Source organism: Azolla caroliniana, unplaced genomic scaffold (assembly GCF_043228905.1).
Source record: "Azolla caroliniana isolate FFs.n. ecotype wild unplaced genomic scaffold, voAzoCaro1.0.p SCAF_18, whole genome shotgun sequence".
NCBI classification, from domain to species: domain Eukaryota; kingdom Viridiplantae; phylum Streptophyta; class Polypodiopsida; order Salviniales; family Salviniaceae; genus Azolla; species Azolla caroliniana.
The window spans coordinates 15,420,339-15,437,824 of NW_028230453.1; the positions used below are offsets into that span (position 1 = coordinate 15,420,339).

The 17,486-nt window shown below is 39.5% G+C and overlaps 19 non-coding genes across 19 annotated transcripts; all 19 read right to left on the reverse strand.

The window, feature by feature from the left end:
- Positions 1-3,267: 3,267 nt before the first annotated feature.
- Positions 3,268-3,341, reverse strand: TRNAV-AAC (transfer RNA valine (anticodon AAC)). The gene has a single exon. It is a non-coding gene; the product is annotated as a tRNA-Val (tRNA).
- Positions 3,342-3,585: 244 nt separating this feature from the next.
- On the reverse strand, positions 3,586-3,659 carry TRNAV-UAC (transfer RNA valine (anticodon UAC)). Its single transcript has one exon. It is a non-coding gene; the product is annotated as a tRNA-Val (tRNA).
- A 282-nt stretch (positions 3,660-3,941) lies between these two features.
- TRNAV-AAC (transfer RNA valine (anticodon AAC)) lies at positions 3,942-4,015 on the reverse strand. Its single transcript has one exon. It is a non-coding gene; the product is annotated as a tRNA-Val (tRNA).
- A 600-nt stretch (positions 4,016-4,615) lies between these two features.
- TRNAV-AAC (transfer RNA valine (anticodon AAC)) lies at positions 4,616-4,689 on the reverse strand. The gene has a single exon. It is a non-coding gene; the product is annotated as a tRNA-Val (tRNA).
- Positions 4,690-4,933: 244 nt separating this feature from the next.
- TRNAV-UAC (transfer RNA valine (anticodon UAC)) lies at positions 4,934-5,007 on the reverse strand. Its single transcript has one exon. It is a non-coding gene; the product is annotated as a tRNA-Val (tRNA).
- A 282-nt stretch (positions 5,008-5,289) lies between these two features.
- TRNAV-AAC (transfer RNA valine (anticodon AAC)) lies at positions 5,290-5,363 on the reverse strand. Its single transcript has one exon. It is a non-coding gene; the product is annotated as a tRNA-Val (tRNA).
- Positions 5,364-5,962: 599 nt separating this feature from the next.
- Positions 5,963-6,036, reverse strand: TRNAV-AAC (transfer RNA valine (anticodon AAC)). The gene has a single exon. It is a non-coding gene; the product is annotated as a tRNA-Val (tRNA).
- Positions 6,037-6,636: 600 nt separating this feature from the next.
- On the reverse strand, positions 6,637-6,710 carry TRNAV-AAC (transfer RNA valine (anticodon AAC)). Its single transcript has one exon. It is a non-coding gene; the product is annotated as a tRNA-Val (tRNA).
- Positions 6,711-6,953: 243 nt separating this feature from the next.
- On the reverse strand, positions 6,954-7,027 carry TRNAV-UAC (transfer RNA valine (anticodon UAC)). Its single transcript has one exon. It is a non-coding gene; the product is annotated as a tRNA-Val (tRNA).
- A 933-nt stretch (positions 7,028-7,960) lies between these two features.
- TRNAV-AAC (transfer RNA valine (anticodon AAC)) lies at positions 7,961-8,034 on the reverse strand. Its single transcript has one exon. It is a non-coding gene; the product is annotated as a tRNA-Val (tRNA).
- Positions 8,035-8,634: 600 nt separating this feature from the next.
- TRNAV-AAC (transfer RNA valine (anticodon AAC)) lies at positions 8,635-8,708 on the reverse strand. Its single transcript has one exon. It is a non-coding gene; the product is annotated as a tRNA-Val (tRNA).
- A 663-nt stretch (positions 8,709-9,371) lies between these two features.
- On the reverse strand, positions 9,372-9,445 carry TRNAV-AAC (transfer RNA valine (anticodon AAC)). Its single transcript has one exon. It is a non-coding gene; the product is annotated as a tRNA-Val (tRNA).
- Positions 9,446-10,045: 600 nt separating this feature from the next.
- TRNAV-AAC (transfer RNA valine (anticodon AAC)) lies at positions 10,046-10,119 on the reverse strand. The gene has a single exon. It is a non-coding gene; the product is annotated as a tRNA-Val (tRNA).
- A 599-nt stretch (positions 10,120-10,718) lies between these two features.
- TRNAV-AAC (transfer RNA valine (anticodon AAC)) lies at positions 10,719-10,792 on the reverse strand. The gene has a single exon. It is a non-coding gene; the product is annotated as a tRNA-Val (tRNA).
- Positions 10,793-11,036: 244 nt separating this feature from the next.
- On the reverse strand, positions 11,037-11,110 carry TRNAV-UAC (transfer RNA valine (anticodon UAC)). The gene has a single exon. It is a non-coding gene; the product is annotated as a tRNA-Val (tRNA).
- Positions 11,111-11,710: 600 nt separating this feature from the next.
- Positions 11,711-11,784, reverse strand: TRNAV-UAC (transfer RNA valine (anticodon UAC)). Its single transcript has one exon. It is a non-coding gene; the product is annotated as a tRNA-Val (tRNA).
- A 282-nt stretch (positions 11,785-12,066) lies between these two features.
- Positions 12,067-12,140, reverse strand: TRNAV-AAC (transfer RNA valine (anticodon AAC)). Its single transcript has one exon. It is a non-coding gene; the product is annotated as a tRNA-Val (tRNA).
- Positions 12,141-16,224: 4,084 nt separating this feature from the next.
- On the reverse strand, positions 16,225-16,298 carry TRNAV-UAC (transfer RNA valine (anticodon UAC)). Its single transcript has one exon. It is a non-coding gene; the product is annotated as a tRNA-Val (tRNA).
- Positions 16,299-16,580: 282 nt separating this feature from the next.
- Positions 16,581-16,654, reverse strand: TRNAV-AAC (transfer RNA valine (anticodon AAC)). Its single transcript has one exon. It is a non-coding gene; the product is annotated as a tRNA-Val (tRNA).
- Positions 16,655-17,486: the final 832 nt, after the last annotated feature.

Below are 17,486 nucleotides of genomic sequence, written 5' to 3' on the forward strand. Positions count from 1 at the left end.
TGTGGAAGCCAATCCTATAGTGACAGATCATTGCCAGGACCAAGATAGACTCCCATGGCCCCGCCCAGGCTTGAACCGGAGACCTTCAGTGTGTAAAAGTGATGTGATGACCATCTACAGCACGACACCATATGAGTATATGTTTTCCAGATCATCTTTCTTTGACCATTAGTGGTCATGCTTAATTTGAATCAAAACCTTTTGCGCGCTAAACAATCAAATATATATAACAATTAACACGATAGCAATTTACAAGATGAGGCCTTTGGTGCCAAAACTACATGAACCCTATCTAATCTCTCTCACCAATTATGAACTAAACGAAGGACGTGTCCGGAAAAGGACCGTTAGAAATCTTATTGACAAGGTCACATAAACAAATCAAAAATTAGCTTTTTCCCTCACCATTCCATGGCCTCACCCTGGGTCGAAACGGAGACCTTTAGTGTGTTAGACTGATGTGATAACCATCTTCATCATGAAACCTAATGAAGCTAACAAAACTTTGAAACCTTTACCAAAGCTGGAATATTGAAAATATAAGTAGAACGGAATAGTTCATGGTAGCGAACACTTAAATATGTATAACTAGTAATGTAATCAAAGGATTGAATAACTCTGTTTATGCTTTTTCCAAATGTATTGAAATAAGACATCATCAATGTGCAAGCCAATCCTATAGTGATTGTTAATTGCAGGGACCAAGATAGACTTCCATGTGTTGGGATTACGGTCCCTTTCGGATGGGATGGTCGGATATCGGAGATGAATGCCGACAAGCCCGGTTTCGGTTTCGGAACCGGATGATGAAGACCCCGGCTTCGGAGCCGGATGACGAATGTACCCGGAGCGAGATCCGGATGCGGGGACATATCTGTGAATATGTTTGCAAAGGGCCCTTGAGGCTATAGTTGTAAATAGCCCCAAAGTCATATGTGTATAAATATGACTTAGGGCAAACAGTTTTGATGTTGCTACTCATTTTTCTGTTTTTCCACTCAAGAGGAGTGAAGAGAGAGCAGCCGTGAGAGAGATAGAGCGTGAGAGAGGAGGAGGTCGACGCCTCTGTGTATTTCCGCCGCCTATGGCGAGGACAACGAGCTCAAGGTCGTCGCCTTGCAGCTCGCCATTGTATATTTCTCTGTGCATAGTTTTGGTTGGAGTCTTGTACTCCCGTGGTTTTTTCCCGTCTAGGGTTTTCCACGTTAATCCCTGTGTATTCGTGTTCTTTCTCTGTGGTTCCTATTTTCTGCTGCATTGATTCGTGCTTACTCGGTTGTGGCCGAGTGGTGAAGGTTAATCGGAGCGTCGATTCCTCTACACCATGGCCCCGCCTGAGCTTGAACCGAACACCTTTAGTTTGTAAGACTGATGTGATGACCATCTACACGACGAGACCTTGTGCATATATGTTTTCCTAATCATCTTGCTTTGACCATTAGTGGTCACGCTTAAATTGAATCAAAACCATTCGCAAGCTAAACAATCAATTATATATAAGAATTAACACGATAGCAAGTTACAAGATGACGCCTTGGTTGCCAACAATGCATGAACCCTATCTAATCTCTGTCACCAATTATGAACTGAACGAAGACGTGTTCGAGAAAAGGGCCGTCAAAAATCTTATTGACAAGGTCAAACAAACAAATCAAAAATTAACTCTTTCCGTTACCATTCCATGGCTTCATCCAAGGTCCAACCGGAGAGTGTGTTAGACTGATGTGATAACCATCTACACCATCAGACCTAGTGAGGTTAACAAAGCTTTGAATCCTTTAGCAAAGGCGAAATATTTAAAATATTAGTAGAATAGAATTGTTCATGGTTGCGAAAACTTAAATATTCATAACAAGGAATGTAATCAAAAGCCACACTCTCAAAGAATTGAATAAACATATTTATGCTTTTTCCAAATGTATTGAAACAAGACCACTTGAATATGCATAACTACTAATGTAATCAAAAGCCACACTATCTAAGAATTGAATAACCCTATTTATGCTTTTTCCAAATGTATTGAAACAAGACCGTCAATGTGGAAGCCAATCCTAAAGTGACCAATAACTGCCAGCACCAAGGTAAAATCCCATGGCCCCGCCCGGGCTTGAACCGAAGATCTTCAGTGTGTAAGACTGATGTGATAACTACCTACACCACGAGACCATGTGGATATATGTTTTGCTGATCAATCATCGTTTGACCATTAGTGACCATGCTTAAGTTGAATCAAAACCCTTTCCGCGGTAAACAATCAAATATATAAAACAATTAACACGATAGCAATTTACAAGATGAGGCCTTGGTTGCCGAGAATACATGAAACCTATCTAATCTCTCTCACCAATTATGAAATGAACGAAGACATGTCCGGGAAAGGACCGTCAAAAATCTTATTGACAAGGTCACATAAACAAATCAAAAATTAACTTTTTCCCTCACCATTCCATGGCCTCACCCGGTGTCGAACCGGAGAGCTTCAGTCTGTTAGACTGATGTGATAACCATCTACATCATGAAACCTAGTGAAGCTAACAAAACTTTGAAACCTTTAGCGAAGGTGGAATATTGAAAATATAAGTAGAACGGAATATGTATAACTAATAATGTAATCAAAGGATTGAATAACCCTATTTATGCTTTTTCCAAATGTATTGAAATAAGACATCGTGAATGTGGTAGCCAATCATATAGTGATCGTTAATTGCAGAGACCAACATAGACTCCCATGGCCCCGCCCGAAAGGTAGCAAAACTTGATTATTCAAAACGAGTAATGTAACCAAAAGCCACACTATCTAAGAATTGAATAACCTTATTTATGCTTTTTCCAAATATATTGAAACAAGACCGTCAATGTGTAAGCCAATCCTATAGTGACCGATAATTGCCAGGACCAAGATAGACTCCCATGGCCCCGCCCGGGCTTCAACCGGAGACCTTCAGTGTGTAAGACTGATGTGATGACCATCTACACCACGAGACCATGTGGGTATATGTTTTCCTGATCATCTTCTTTTAACCATTAGTGGTCATGCTTAAGTTGAATCAAAACCTTTTGCGCGCTAAACAATCATATATATATAACAATTAACACGATAGCAATTTACAAGATGAGGCCTTGGTTGCCAAGAATACATGAACCCTATCTAATCTCTCTCACCAATTATGAACTAAACGAAGAAGTGTACAGGAAAGGACAGTCAGAAATATTATTGACAAGGTCACATAAAAAAATCAAAAATTAAATTTTTCCCTCACCATTCCATGGCCTCACCCGGGGTCGAACCGGAGACCTTCAGTGTGTTAGACTGATGTGATAACCATCTACACCATGAGACCTAGTGAGGTTAACAAAACTTTGAGTCATTTAGCAAACGCGGAATATTTAAAAGATTAGTAGAACAAAATTGTTAATGGTAGCGAAAACTTTAATATTCAAAACAAGTAATGTAACCAAAAGCCACACTATCTAAGAATTGAATAACCTTATTTATGCTTTTCCCGATTATATTGAAACAAGACTGTCAATGTGTAAGCCAATCCTATAGTGACCGATAATTGCCAGGACCAAGATAGACTCCCATGGCCCCACCCGGGCTTGAACCGGAGACCTTCAGTGTGTAAGACTGATGTGATGACCATCTACACCACGAGACCATGTGGGTATATGTTTTGCTGATCATCTTCTTTTAACCATTAGTGGTCATGCTTAAGTTGAATCAAAACCTTTTGCGCGCTAAACAATCATATATATATAACAATTAACACAATAGCAATTTACAAGATGAGGCCTTGGTTGCCAAAAATACATGAACCCTATCTAATCTCTCTCACCAATTATGAACTAAACGAAGAAGTGTGCGGGAAAGGACAGTAAGAAATATTATTGACAAGATCACATAAACAAATCAGAAATTAAATTTTTCCCTCACCATTCCATGGCCTCACCCGGGGTCGAACCGGAGACCTTCAGTGTGTTAGACTGATGTGATAACCATCTACACCATGAGACCTAGTGAGGTTAACAAAACTTTGAGTCCTTTAGCAAACGCGGAATATTTAAAAGATTAGTAGAACAAAATTGTTAATGGTAGCGAAAACTTTAATATTCAAAACGAGTAATGTAACCAAAAGCCACACTATCTAAGAATTGAATAACCTTATTTATGCTTTTTCCAAATATATTGAAACAAGACCGTCAATGTGTAAGCCAATCCTATAGTGACCGATAATTGCCAAGACCAAGATAGACTCCCATGGCCCCGCCCGGGCTTGAACCGGATGCCTTCAGTGTGTGAGACTCATGTGATGACCATCTACACCACGAGACCATGTGGGTATATGTTTTCCTGATCATCTTCTTTTAACCATTAGTGGTCATGCTTAAGTTGAATCAAAACCTTTTGCGCGCTAAACAATCATATATATATAACAATTAACACGATAGCAATTTACAAGATGAGGCCTTGGTTGCCGAGAATACATGAACCCTATCTAATATCTCTCACCAATTATGAACTAAACGAAGAAGTGTGCAGGAAAGGACAGTAAGAAATATTATTGACAAGATCACATAAACAAATCAAAAATTAAATTTTTCCCTCACCATTCCGTGGCCTCACCCGGGGTCGAACCGGAGACCTTCAGTGTGTTAGACTGATGTGATAACCATCTACACCATGAGACCTAGTGAGGTTAACAAAACTTTGAGTCCTTTAGCAAACGTGGAATATTTAAAAGATTAGTAGAACAAAATTGTTAATGGTAGCGAAAACTTTAATATTCAAAACGAGTAATGTAACCAAAATCCACACTATCTAAGAATTGAATAACCTTATTTATGCTTTTTCCAAATATATTGAAACAAGACCGTCAATGTGTAAGCCAATCGTATAGTGTCCGATAATTGCCAGGACCAAGATAGACTCCCATGGCCCCGCCCGGGCTTGAACCGGAGACCTTCAGTGTGTAAGACTGATGTGATGACCATCTACACCACGAGACCATGTGGGTATATGTTTTCCTGATCATCTTCATTTGACCATTAGTGGTCATGCTTAAGTTGAATCAAAACCTTTTGCGCGCTAAACAATCAAATATATATAACAATTAACACGATAGCAATTTACAAGATGAGGCCTTCGTTGCGAAGAATACATGAACCCTATCTAATCTCTCTCACCAATTATGAACTAAACAAAACGTTGTCCGGGAAAAGACCGTCAGAAATATTATTGACAAGGTCACATAAACAAATCGAAAATTAACTTTTTCCCTCACCAGTCCATGGCCTCACTCGGGGTCGAACCGGAGACCTTCAGTATGTTAAACTGATGTGATAACCATCTACACCATGAGACCTAGTGAGGTTAACAAAACTTTGAGTCCTTTAGCAAACGCGGAATATTTAAAATTTGAGTAGAAGAAATTTGTTCAGGGTAGCGAAAACTTGAATATTCATAACGAGTAATGTAATCAAAAGCCACACTATCTAAGAATTGAATAACCCTATTTATGCTTTTCCCTAATATATTGAAACAAGACCGTCAATGTGTAAGCCAATCCTATAGTGACCGATGATTGCCAGGACCAAGATAGACATCCTTGGCCACGCCCGGCCTTGAACCGGAGACCTTCAGTGTGTAAGACTGATGTGATGACCATCTACACCACGAGACCATGTGGGTATATGTTTTCCTGATCATCTTCGTTTGACCATTACTAGTCATGCTTAAGTTGAATCAAACCTTTTGCGCGCTAAACAATCAAATATATATAACAATTAACACGATAGCAATTTACAAGATGAGGCCTTGGTTGTCAAGAATACATGAACCCTATCTAATCTCTCTCACCAATTATGAACTAAACGAAGAAGTGTGCAGGAAAGGACAGTCAGAAATATTATTGACAAGGTCACATAAACAAATCAAAAATTAAATTTTTCCCTCACCATTCCATGGCCTCACCCGGGGTCGAACCGGAGACCTTCAGTGTGTTAGACTGATGTGATAACCATCTACACCATGAGACCTAGTGAGGTTAACAAAACTTTGAGTCCTTTAGCAAACGCGGAATATTTAAAAGATTAGTAGAACAAAATTGTTAATGGTAGCGAAAACTTTAATATTCAAAACGAGTAATGTAACCAAAAGCCACACTATCTTAGAATTGAATAACCTTATTTATGCTTTTTCCAAATATATTGAAACAAGACCGTCAATGTGTAAGCCAATCCTATAGTGACCGATAATTGCCAGGACCAAGATAGACTCCCATGGCCACGCCCTGGCTTGAACCGGAGACCTTCAGTGTGTAAGACTGATGTGATGACCATCTACACCACGAGACCATGTGGGTATATGTTTTCCTGATCATCTTCTTTTAACCATTAGTGGTCATGCTTAAGTTGAATCAAAACGTTTTGCGCGCTAAACAATCATATATATATAACAATTAACACAATAGCAATTTACAAGATGAAGCCTTGGTTGCCAAGAATACATGAACCCTATCTAATCTCTCTCACCAATTATGAACTAAACGAAGAAGTGTGCAGCAAAGGACAGTAAGAAATATTATTGACAAGGTCACATAAACAAATCAAAAATTAAATTTTTCCCTCACCATTCCATGGCCTCACCCGGGGTCGAACCGGAGACCTTCAGTGTGTTAGACTGATGTGATAACCATCTACACCATGAGACCTAGTGAGGTTAACAAAACTTTGAGTCCGTTAGTAAACGCGGAATATTTAAAAGATTAGTAGAACAAAATTGTTAATGGTAGCGAAAACTTTAATATTCAAAACGAGTAATGTAACCAAAAGCCACACTATCTAAGAATTGAATAACCTTATTTATGCTTTTCCAAATATATTGAAACAAGACCGTCAATGTGTAAGCCAATCGTATAGTGTCCGATAATTGCCAGGACCAAGATAGACTCCCATGACCCCGCCCGGGCTTGAACCGGAGACCTTCAGTGTGTAAGACTGATGTGATGACCATCTACACCACCAGACCATGTGGGTATATGTTTTCCTGATCATCTTCGTTTGACCATTAGTGGTCATGCTTAAGTTGAATCAAAACCTTTTGCGCGCTAAACAATCAAATATATATAACAATTAACACGATAGCAATTTACAAGATGAGGCCTTCGTTGCCAAGAATACATGAACCCTATCTAATCTCTCTCACCAATTATGAACTAAACGAAGAAGTGTCCCGGAAAGGACCGTCAGAAATATTATTGACAAGGTCATATAAACAAATTAAAAATTAACTTTCTCCCGGGGTCGAACCGGAGACCTTCAGTGTGTTAGACTGATGTGATAACCATCTACACCATGAGACCTAGTGAGGTTAACAAAACTTTGAGTCCTTTAGCAAACGCGGAATATTTAAAATTTGAGTAGAAGAAATTTGTTCAGGGTAGCGAAAACTTGAATATTCATAACGAGTAATGTAATCAAAAGCCACACTATCTAAGAATTGAATAACCCTATTTATGCTTTTCCCTAATATATTGAAACAAGACCGTCAATGTGTAAGCCAATCCTATAGTGACCGATGATTGCCAAGACCAAGATAGACTTCCTTGGCCCGGCCCGGGCTTGAACCGGAGACCTTCAGTGTGTAAGACTGATGTGATGACCATCTACACCACGAGACCATGTGGGTATATGTTTTCCTGATCATCTTCGTTTGACCATTACTAGTCATGCTTAAGTTGAATCAAACCTTTTGCGCGCTAAACAATCAAATATATATAACAATTAACACGATAGCAATTTACAAGATGAGGCCTTGGTTGTCAAGAATACATGAACCCTATCTAATCTCTCTCACCAATTATGAACTAAACGAAGAAGTGTGCAGGAAAGGACAGTCAGAAATATTATTGACAAGGTCACATAAACAAATCAAAAATTAAATTTTTCCCTCACCATTCCATGGCCTCACCCGGGGTCGAACCGGAGACCTTCAGTGTGTTAGACTGATGTGATAACCATCTACACCATGAGACCTAGTGAGGTTAACAAAACTTTGAGTCCTTTAGCAAACGCGGAATATTTAAAAGATTAGTAGAACAAAATTGTTAATGGTAGCGAAAACTTTAATATTCAAAACGAGTAATGTAACCAAAAGCCACACTATCTTAGAATTGAATAACCTTATTTATGCTTTTTCCAAATATATTGAAACAAGACCGTCAATGTGTAAGCCAATCCTATAGTGACCGATAATTGCCAGGACCAAGATAGACTCCCATGGCCACGCCCTGGCTTGAACCGGAGACCTTCAGTGTGTAAGACTGATGTGATGACCATCTACACCACGAGACCATGTGGGTATATGTTTTCCTGATCATCTTCTTTTAACCATTAGTGGTCATGCTTAAGTTGAATCAAAACGTTTTGCGCGCTAAACAATCATATATATATAACAATTAACACAATAGCAATTTACAAGATGAGGCCTTGGTTGCCAAGAATACATGAACCCTATCTAATCTCTCTCACCAATTATGAACTAAACGAAGAAGTGTGCAGCAAAGGACAGTAAGAAATATTATTGACAAGGTCACATAAACAAATCAAAAATTAAATTTTTCCCTCACCATTCCATGGCCTCACCCGAGGTCGAACCGGAGACCTTCAGTGTGTTAGACTGATGTGATAACCATCTACACCATGAGACCTAGTGAGGTTAACAAAACTTTGAGTCCGTTAGTAAACACGGAATATTTAAAAGATTAGTAGAACAAAATTGTTAATGGTAGCGAAAACTTTAATATTCAAAACGAGTAATGTAACCAAAAGCCACACTATCTAAGAATTGAATAACCTTATTTATGCTTTTCCAAATATATTGAAACAAGACCGTCAATGTGTAAGCCAATCGTATAGTGTCCGATAATTGCCAGGACCAAGATAGACTCCCATGGCCCCGTCCGGGCTTGAACCGGAAACCTTCAGTGTGTAAGACTCATGTGATGACCATCTACACCACGAGACCATGTGGGTATATGTTTTCCTGATCATCTTCATTTGACCATTAGTGGTCATGCTTAAGTTGAATCAAAACCTTTTGCGCGCTAAACAATCAAATATATATAACAATTAACACGATAGCAATTTACAAGATGAGGCCTTCGTTGCGAAGAATACATGAACCCTATCTAATCTCTCTCACCAATTATGAACTAAACAAAACGTTGTCCGGGAAGAATACATGAACCCTATCTAATCTCTCTCACCAATTATGAACTAAACAAAACGTTGTCCGGGAAAAGACCGTCAGAAATATTATTGACAAAGTCACATAAACAAATCGAAAATTAACTTTTTCCCTCACCAGTCCATGGCCTCACTCGGGGTCGAACCGGAGACCTTCAGTATGTTAAACTGATGTGATAACCATCTACACCATGAGACCTAGTGAGGTTAACAAAACTTTGAGTCCTTTAGCAAATGCGGAATATTTAAAAGATTAGTAGAACAAAATTGTTAATGGTAGCGAAAACTTTAATATTCAAAACGAGTAATGTAACCAAAAGCCACACTATCTTAGAATTGAATAACCTTATTTATGCTTTTTCCAAATATATTGAAACAAGACCGTCAATGCGTAAGCCAATCCTATAGTGACCGATAATTGCCAGGACCAAGATAGACTCCCATGGCCACGCGCTGGCTTGAACCGGAGACCTTCAGTGTGTAAGACTGATGTGATGACCATCTACACCACGAGACCATGTGGGTATATGTTTTCCTGATCATCTTCTTTTAACCATTAGTGGTCATGCTTAAGTTGAATCAAAACGTTTTGCGCGCTAAACAATCATATATATATAACAATTAACACGATAGCAATTTACAAGATGAGGCGTTGGTTGCCAAGAATACATGAACCGTATCTAATCTCTCTCACCAATTATGAACTAAACGAAGAAGTGTGCAGCAAAAGACAGTAAGAAATATTATTGACAAGGTCACATAAACAAATCAAAAATTAAATTTTTCCCTCACCATTCCATGGCCTCACCCGGGGTCGAACCGGAGACCTTCAGTGTGTTAGACTGATGTGATAACCATCTACACCATGAGACCTAGTGAGGTTAACAAAACTTTGAGTCCGTTAGTAAACGCGGAATATTTAAAAGATTAGTAGAACAAAATTGTTAATGGTAGCGAAAACTTTAATATTCAAAACGAGTAATGTAACCAAAAGCCACACTATCTAAGAATTGAATAACCTTATTTATGCTTTTCCAAATATATTGAAACAAGACCGTCAATGTGTAAGCCAATCCTATAGTGACCGATAATTGCCAGGACCAAGATAGACTCCCATGGCCCCGCCCTGGCTTGAACCGGAGACCTTTAGTGTGTAAGACTGATGTGATGACCATCTACACCACGAGACCATGTGGGTATATGTTTTCCTGATCATCTTCTTTTAACCATTAGTGGTTATGCTTAAGTTGAATCAAAACGTTTTGCGCGCTAAACAATCATATATATATAACAATTAACACAATAGCAATTTACAAGATGAGGCCTTGGTTACCCAGAATACATGAACCCTATCTAATCTCTCTCACCAATTATGAACTAAACGAAGAAGTGTGCAGGAAAGGACAGTAAGAAATATTATTGACAAGATCACATAAACAAATCAAAAATTAAATTTTTCCCTCACCATTCCATGGCCTCACCCGGGGTCGAACCGGAGACCTTCAGTGTGTTAGACTGATGTGATAACCATCTACACCATGAGACCTAGTGAGGTTAACAAAACTTTGAGTCCTTTAGCAAACGCGGAATATTTAAAAGATTAGTAGAACAAAATTGTTAATGGTAGCGAAAACTTTAATATTCAAAACGAGTAATGTAACCAAAAGCCACACTATCTAAGAATTGAATAACCTTATTTATGCTTTTTCCAAATATATTGAAACAAGACCGTCAATGTGTAAGCCAATCGTATAGTGTCCGATAATTGCCAGGACCAAGATAGACTCCCATGGCCCCGCCCGGGCTTGAACCGGAGACCTTCAGTGTGTAAGACTGATGTGATGACCATCTACACCACCAGACCATGTGGGTATATGTTTTCCTGATCATCTTCATTTGACCATTAGTGGTCATGCTTAAGTTGAATCAAAACCTTTTGCGCGCTAAACAATCAAATATATATAACAATTAACACGATAGCAATTTACAAGATGAGGCCTTCGTTGCGAAGAATACATGAACCCTATCTAATCTCTCTCACCAATTATGAACTAAACAAAACGTTGTCCGGGAAAGGACCGTCAGAAATATTATTGACAAGGTCACATAAACAAATCGAAAATTAACTTTTTCCCTCACCAGTCCATGGCCTCACTCGGGGTCGAACCGGAGACCTTGAGTATGTTAAACTGATGTGATATCCATCTACACCATGAGACCTAGTGAGGTTAACAAAACTTTGAGTCCTTTAGCAAACGCGGAATATTTAAAATTTGAGTAGAAGAAATTTGTTCAGGGTAGCGAAAACTTGAATATTCATAACGAGTAATGTAATCAAAAGCCACACTATCTAAGAATTGAATAACCCTATTTATGCTTTTCCCTAATATATTGAAACAAGACCGTCAATGTGTAAGCCAATCCTATAGTGACCGATGATTGCCAGGACCAAGATAGACTTCCATGGCCCCGCCCGGGCTTGAACCGGAGACCTTCAGTGTGTAAGACTGATGTGATGACCATCTACACCACGAGACCATGTGGGTATATGTTTTCCTGATCATCGTCGTTTGACCATTACTAGTCATGCTTAAGTTGAATCCAAACCTTTTGCGCGCTAAACAATCAAATATATATAACAATTAACACGATAGCAATTTACAAGATGAGGCCTTGGTTGTCAAGAATACATGAACCCTATCTAATATCTCTCACCAATTATGAACTAAACGAAGAAGTGTGCAGGAAAGGACAGTCAGAAATATTATTGACAAGGTCACATAAACAAATCAAAAATGAAATTTTTCCCTCACCATTCCATGGCCTCACCCGGGGTCGAACCGGAGACCTTCAGTGTGTTAGACTGATGTGATAACCATCTACACCATGAGACCTAGTGAGGTTAACAAAACTTTGAGTCCTTTAGCAAACGCTGTCGTGCCTTTCGGCTCCGGATCGTTTGCGTGAGTCGGGTGGGAACCACCGGGGTTTTGGACTAGGAGAAAGAAGAATATGAGATGAGGCTAGTAATGAATAGATTATTAGAAAGAGATATAGAAATTTCGTGAATCCCACAAGTGTATTTTATTCGATTAATCAATATTTAGATAAGAATATGTATTTAGATTGAAAGAGATAGATTATCTTAAACTTCGTGAATCCCACGAGTATATTTTATTGATTGTTGGTGTTTTAGGAAATATATCCAATTTCCCAAATATTTTTCACACGCCTATTACATTGTGCTCCCCATCCTTATGTAGTGATGGGAGAGACTAAGCATAGCTACATGCTTTTTTTTTTCTAATATGTTCATGCACACTAAATGTGCATGTGATGCTTTTCTAATCCTTGCTTTTATTTGCTAAATATAGTGCTCATGCACGCTAGATGTGCATGAGTCACTTTTTAGTCGCTTGCGTTTTTCTATAAAATATTCACGCACTCTAAAAATGCACGATTTACCTTTTTAATAAAGGTAGGCGCAAATAAAGCAGTTATAGTTATTAAATCTATTTATAGAACACTAAAGATAAGGTAGCATAATGGTAAAGTTGAGGTTTGGCTACGTGGAGGTACAAGGTTCAAATCTTGCCCTATGCACGTGATAAATATTTTGATATATTATTTTATTTATTTATATGTAATTAAATCGGTTATATTATTTTTTACTTTTTCACGTAGTGTACGAAATACACTACGACACTCGCCCCCTCCGAACCCGCACATCCTCCGGTATGTGCCGAAGTTGCCGATGCTCGTTGTCTCCCCTTCATCCTCCGTTTGTCCCGCTATGTCAACTTTGTCTCTCCATTTTGAGTAGACCCATTCTTTCCACCCGAACCATTGTCGCCATCCGATCCACCATATTCTTTGTTCATTCTTTGCATTGCCATGAGTGGTTGTCATGGTCCCTTGTGGTACTCTTGAGCATCTCGGTGTGTTGTCTCTCTCCACTCCGCGCTTGTCTTCCGTAGGTTCTACCCACGCGTCGATGTCGACCTCCGAATACGCGCTCGCTGTTAGGTCCTTGTGCGGCTTTAATGCATGCTTTATTTCTCGATGTTGCGCATGCGTCGTATTAGGCCGTAGCGCATGCTTCGTATTCCATCGTAGTGCATGCGCCGTATTACCCCGTAGTGCATGCTTATTTTTGCACCGTAGCGTGTGCTTCTTTTTGCGCCGTAGCGTGTGCTTCTCTTTACGCCGTAGCACGTGCTTCTTTTGGTGCCGTAGTGCGTGCTCCGTATTACATGGTTCTCCCATCGTAGACCCGACCTTCGCGTTGTCATGCTTTTGTTTACATCGGAATTTCAGACGGATCATCTTCCATCCGAACCGGCTTCCGACTTTACCTTCCTTGTTGCCACCTCCCGTCTCTCCGGTCTCACGTTGGTTCTCGGACACAACCGCCGAAGTCTCTAGAATTAGTGGGTAGGAATCCTCGGTATTATCATCTTCCGTTGTTTCACCCATAGCCATGTTCTCCTTGGCTATCTCTCCTTCGTATGCATCGGCTTCGACCTTCGTTTCGTTGCCGCCACTTTCCTTATCTTCGGTGTTATGTCGACACCCGGGCTCGAGTACCGAAGTCTCCGAAACAATGGTGAAGGAATCCCTTCGTTCGTGCTCATTTACTTTGTCTTCCTCGTTGCCCTTCCGGTCCTCCACTTTTCCACCGACACATTCCGTCTCTCCGGTCTCACGTTGGTGCACGGGCACAACCGCCGAAGTCTCTGGAACCGGTGTGGGGATACCCTTTCGTCCTCGATCTTCCTCCTCCTCGTCCTTTGTTGGCCTCGACTTTGGTTCGGTTTTAAGCTCCCCTTCAATGTCGACTTGCGACTTTTCATGCATCTCCGAACCCTTCCGCATCAAGCTCTCCTTCGGTGGTAGTCGGTGGCCGCTTTTCACCCACTGTTGACCGTCGTTCGTGGACCATGTCCTCGTCCGCTTCGGTCTTAGATAGTCATATGTGTCTCGTATAGCTTCTTCAAAGGACTCCCACATCGGGCTTTGTTGTCGTATCTCGTGGATTCTCTCTTGAAGCTCATCCGTAGCCACCCGGTTGAAAGATAACACTTGCAATCTTTCTGAGATACCATATCGCAACATCTCCATTTTGTAGTCACGTAGATAGCGTGACACGTCCTTTCCATCGAATTGCCCGTTCTGTTGCACGAGCCGTTGTACTACTGTCGTGATCTCCGACATCTCGCGTTGTTCTTGTAGCATTCTCTCGAACATCATCATCATCATGTTCATCGCCTCTTGTTGATTCTCCATCTCCTTGCCACCCGCCTTCACGTCGGGTTCACCAACTGTGTCGTGCCTTTCGGCTCCGGATCGTTTGCGTGAGTCGGGTGGGAACCACCGGGGTTTTGGACTAGGAGAAAGAAGAATATGAGATGAGGCTAGTAATGAATAGATTATTAGAAAGAGAGATAGAAATTTCGTGAATCCCACAAGTGTATTTTATTCGATTAATCAATATTTAGATAAGAATATGTATTTAGATTGAAAGAGATAGATTATCTTAAACTTCGTGAATCCCACGAGTATATTTTATTGATTGTTGGTGTTTTAGGAAATATATCCAATTTCCCAAATATTTTTCACACGCCTATTACATTGTGCTCCCCATCCTTATGTAGTGATGGGAGAGACTAAGCATAGCTACATGCTTTTTTTTTTCTAATATGTTCATGCACACTAAATGTGCATGTGATGCTTTTCTAATCCTTGCTTTTATTTGCTAAATATAGTGCTCATGCACGCTAGATGTGCATGAGTCACTTTTTAGTCGCTTGCGTTTTTCTATAAAATATTCACGCACTCTAAAAATGCACGATTTACCTTTTTAATAAAGGTAGGCACAAATAAAGCAGTTATAGTTATTAAATCTATTTATAGAACACTAAAGATAAGGTAGCATAATGGTAAAGTTGAGGTTTGGCTACGTGGAGGTATAGGGTTCAAATCTTGCCCTATGCACGTGATAAATATCTTGATATATTATTTTATTTATTTATATGTAATTAAATCGGTTATATTATTTTTTACTTTTTCACGTAGTGTACGAAATACACTACGACAACGCGGAATATTTAAAAGATTAGTAGAACAAAATTGTTAATGGTAGCGAAAACTTTAATATTCAAAACGAGTAATGTAACCAAAAGCCACACTATCTAAGAATGGAATAACCTTATTTATGCTTTTCCAAATATATTGAAACAAGACCGTCAATGTGTAAGCTAATCGTATAGTGTCCGATAATTGCTAGGACCAAGATAGACTCCCATGGCCCCGCCCGGGCTTGAACCGGAGACCTTCAGTGTGTAAGACTCATGTGATGACCATCTACACCACGAGACCATGTGGGTATATGTTTTCCTGATCATCTTCATTTGACCATTAGTGGTCATGCTTAAGTTGAATCAAAACCTTTTGCGCGCTAAACAATCAAATATATATAACAATTAACACGATAGCAATTTACAAGATGAGGCCTTCGTTGCGAAGAATACATGAACCCTATCTAATCTCTCTCACCAATTATGAACTAAACAAAACGTTGTCCGGGAAAGGACCGTGAGAAATATTATTGACAAGGTCACATAAACAAATCGAAAATTAACTTTTTCCCTCACCAGTCCATGGCCTCACTCGGGGTCGAACCGGAGACCTTCAGTCTGTTAGACTGATGTGATAACCATCTACACCATGAGACCTAGTGAGGTTAACAAAACTTTGAGTCCTTTAGCAAACGCGGAATATTTAAAATTTGAGTAGAAGAAATTCGTTCAGGGTAGCGAAAACTTGAATATTCATAACGAGTAATGTAATCAAAAGCCACACTATTTAAGAATTGAATAACCCTATTTATGCTTTTCCCTAATATATTGAAACAAGACCGTCAATGTGTAAGCCAATCCTATAGTGACCGATGATTGCCAGGACCAAGATAGACTTCCATGGCCCCGCCCGGGCTTGAACCGGAGACCTTCAGTGTGTAAGACTGATGTGATGACCATCTACACCACGAGACCATGTGGGTATATGTTTTCCTGATCATCTTCGGTTGACCATTACTAGTCATGCTTAAGTTGAATCAAAACCTTTTGCGCGCTAAACAATCAAATATATATAACAATTAACACGATAGCAATTTACAAGATGAGGCCTTGGTTGTCAAGAATACATGAACCCTATCTAATCTCTCTCACCAATTATGAACTAAACGAAGAAGTGTGCAGGGAAGGACAGTCAGAAATATTATTGACAAGGTCACATAAACAAATCAAAAATTAAAATTTTCCCTCACCATTCCATGGCCTCACCCGGGGTCGAACCGGAGACCTTCAGTGTGTTAGACTGATGTGATAACCATCTACACCATGAGACCTAGTGAGGTTAACAATCCTTTCAGTCCTTTAGCAAACGCGGAATATTTAAAAGATGAGTAGAACAAAATTGTTAATGGTAGCGAAAACTTTAATATTCAAAAGAGTAATGTAACCAAAAGCCACACTATCTTAGAATTGAATAACCTTATTTATGCTTTTTCCAAATATATTGAAACAAGACCGTCAATGTGTAAGCCAATCCTATAGTGACCGATAATTGCCAAGACCAAGATAGACTCCCATGGCCCCGCCCTGGCTTGAACCGAAGACCTTCAGTGTGTAAGACTGATGTGATGACCATCTACACCACGAGACTATGTGGGTATATGTTTTCCTGATCATCTTCGTTTGACCATTAGTGTTCATGCTTAAGTTGAATCAAAACCTTTTACACGCTAAACAATCAAATATATATAACAATTAACACGATAGCAATTTACAAGATGAGGCCTTGGTTGTCAAGAATACATGAACCCTATCTAATCTCTCTCACCAATTATGAACTAAACGAAGAAGTGTGCAGGAAAGGACAGTCAGAAATATTATTGACAAGGTCACATAAACAAATCAAAAATTAAATTTTTCCCTCACCATTCCATGGCCTCACCCGGGGTCGAACCGGAGACCTTCAGTGTGTTAGACTGATGTGATAACCATCTACATCATGAGACCTAGTGAGGTTAACAAAACTTTGAGTCCTTTAGCAAACGCGGAATATTTAAAAGATTAGTAGAACAAAATTGTTAATGGTAGCGAAAACTTTAATATTCAAAACGAGTAATGTAACCAAAAGCCACACTATCTTAGAATTGAATAACCTTATTTATGCTT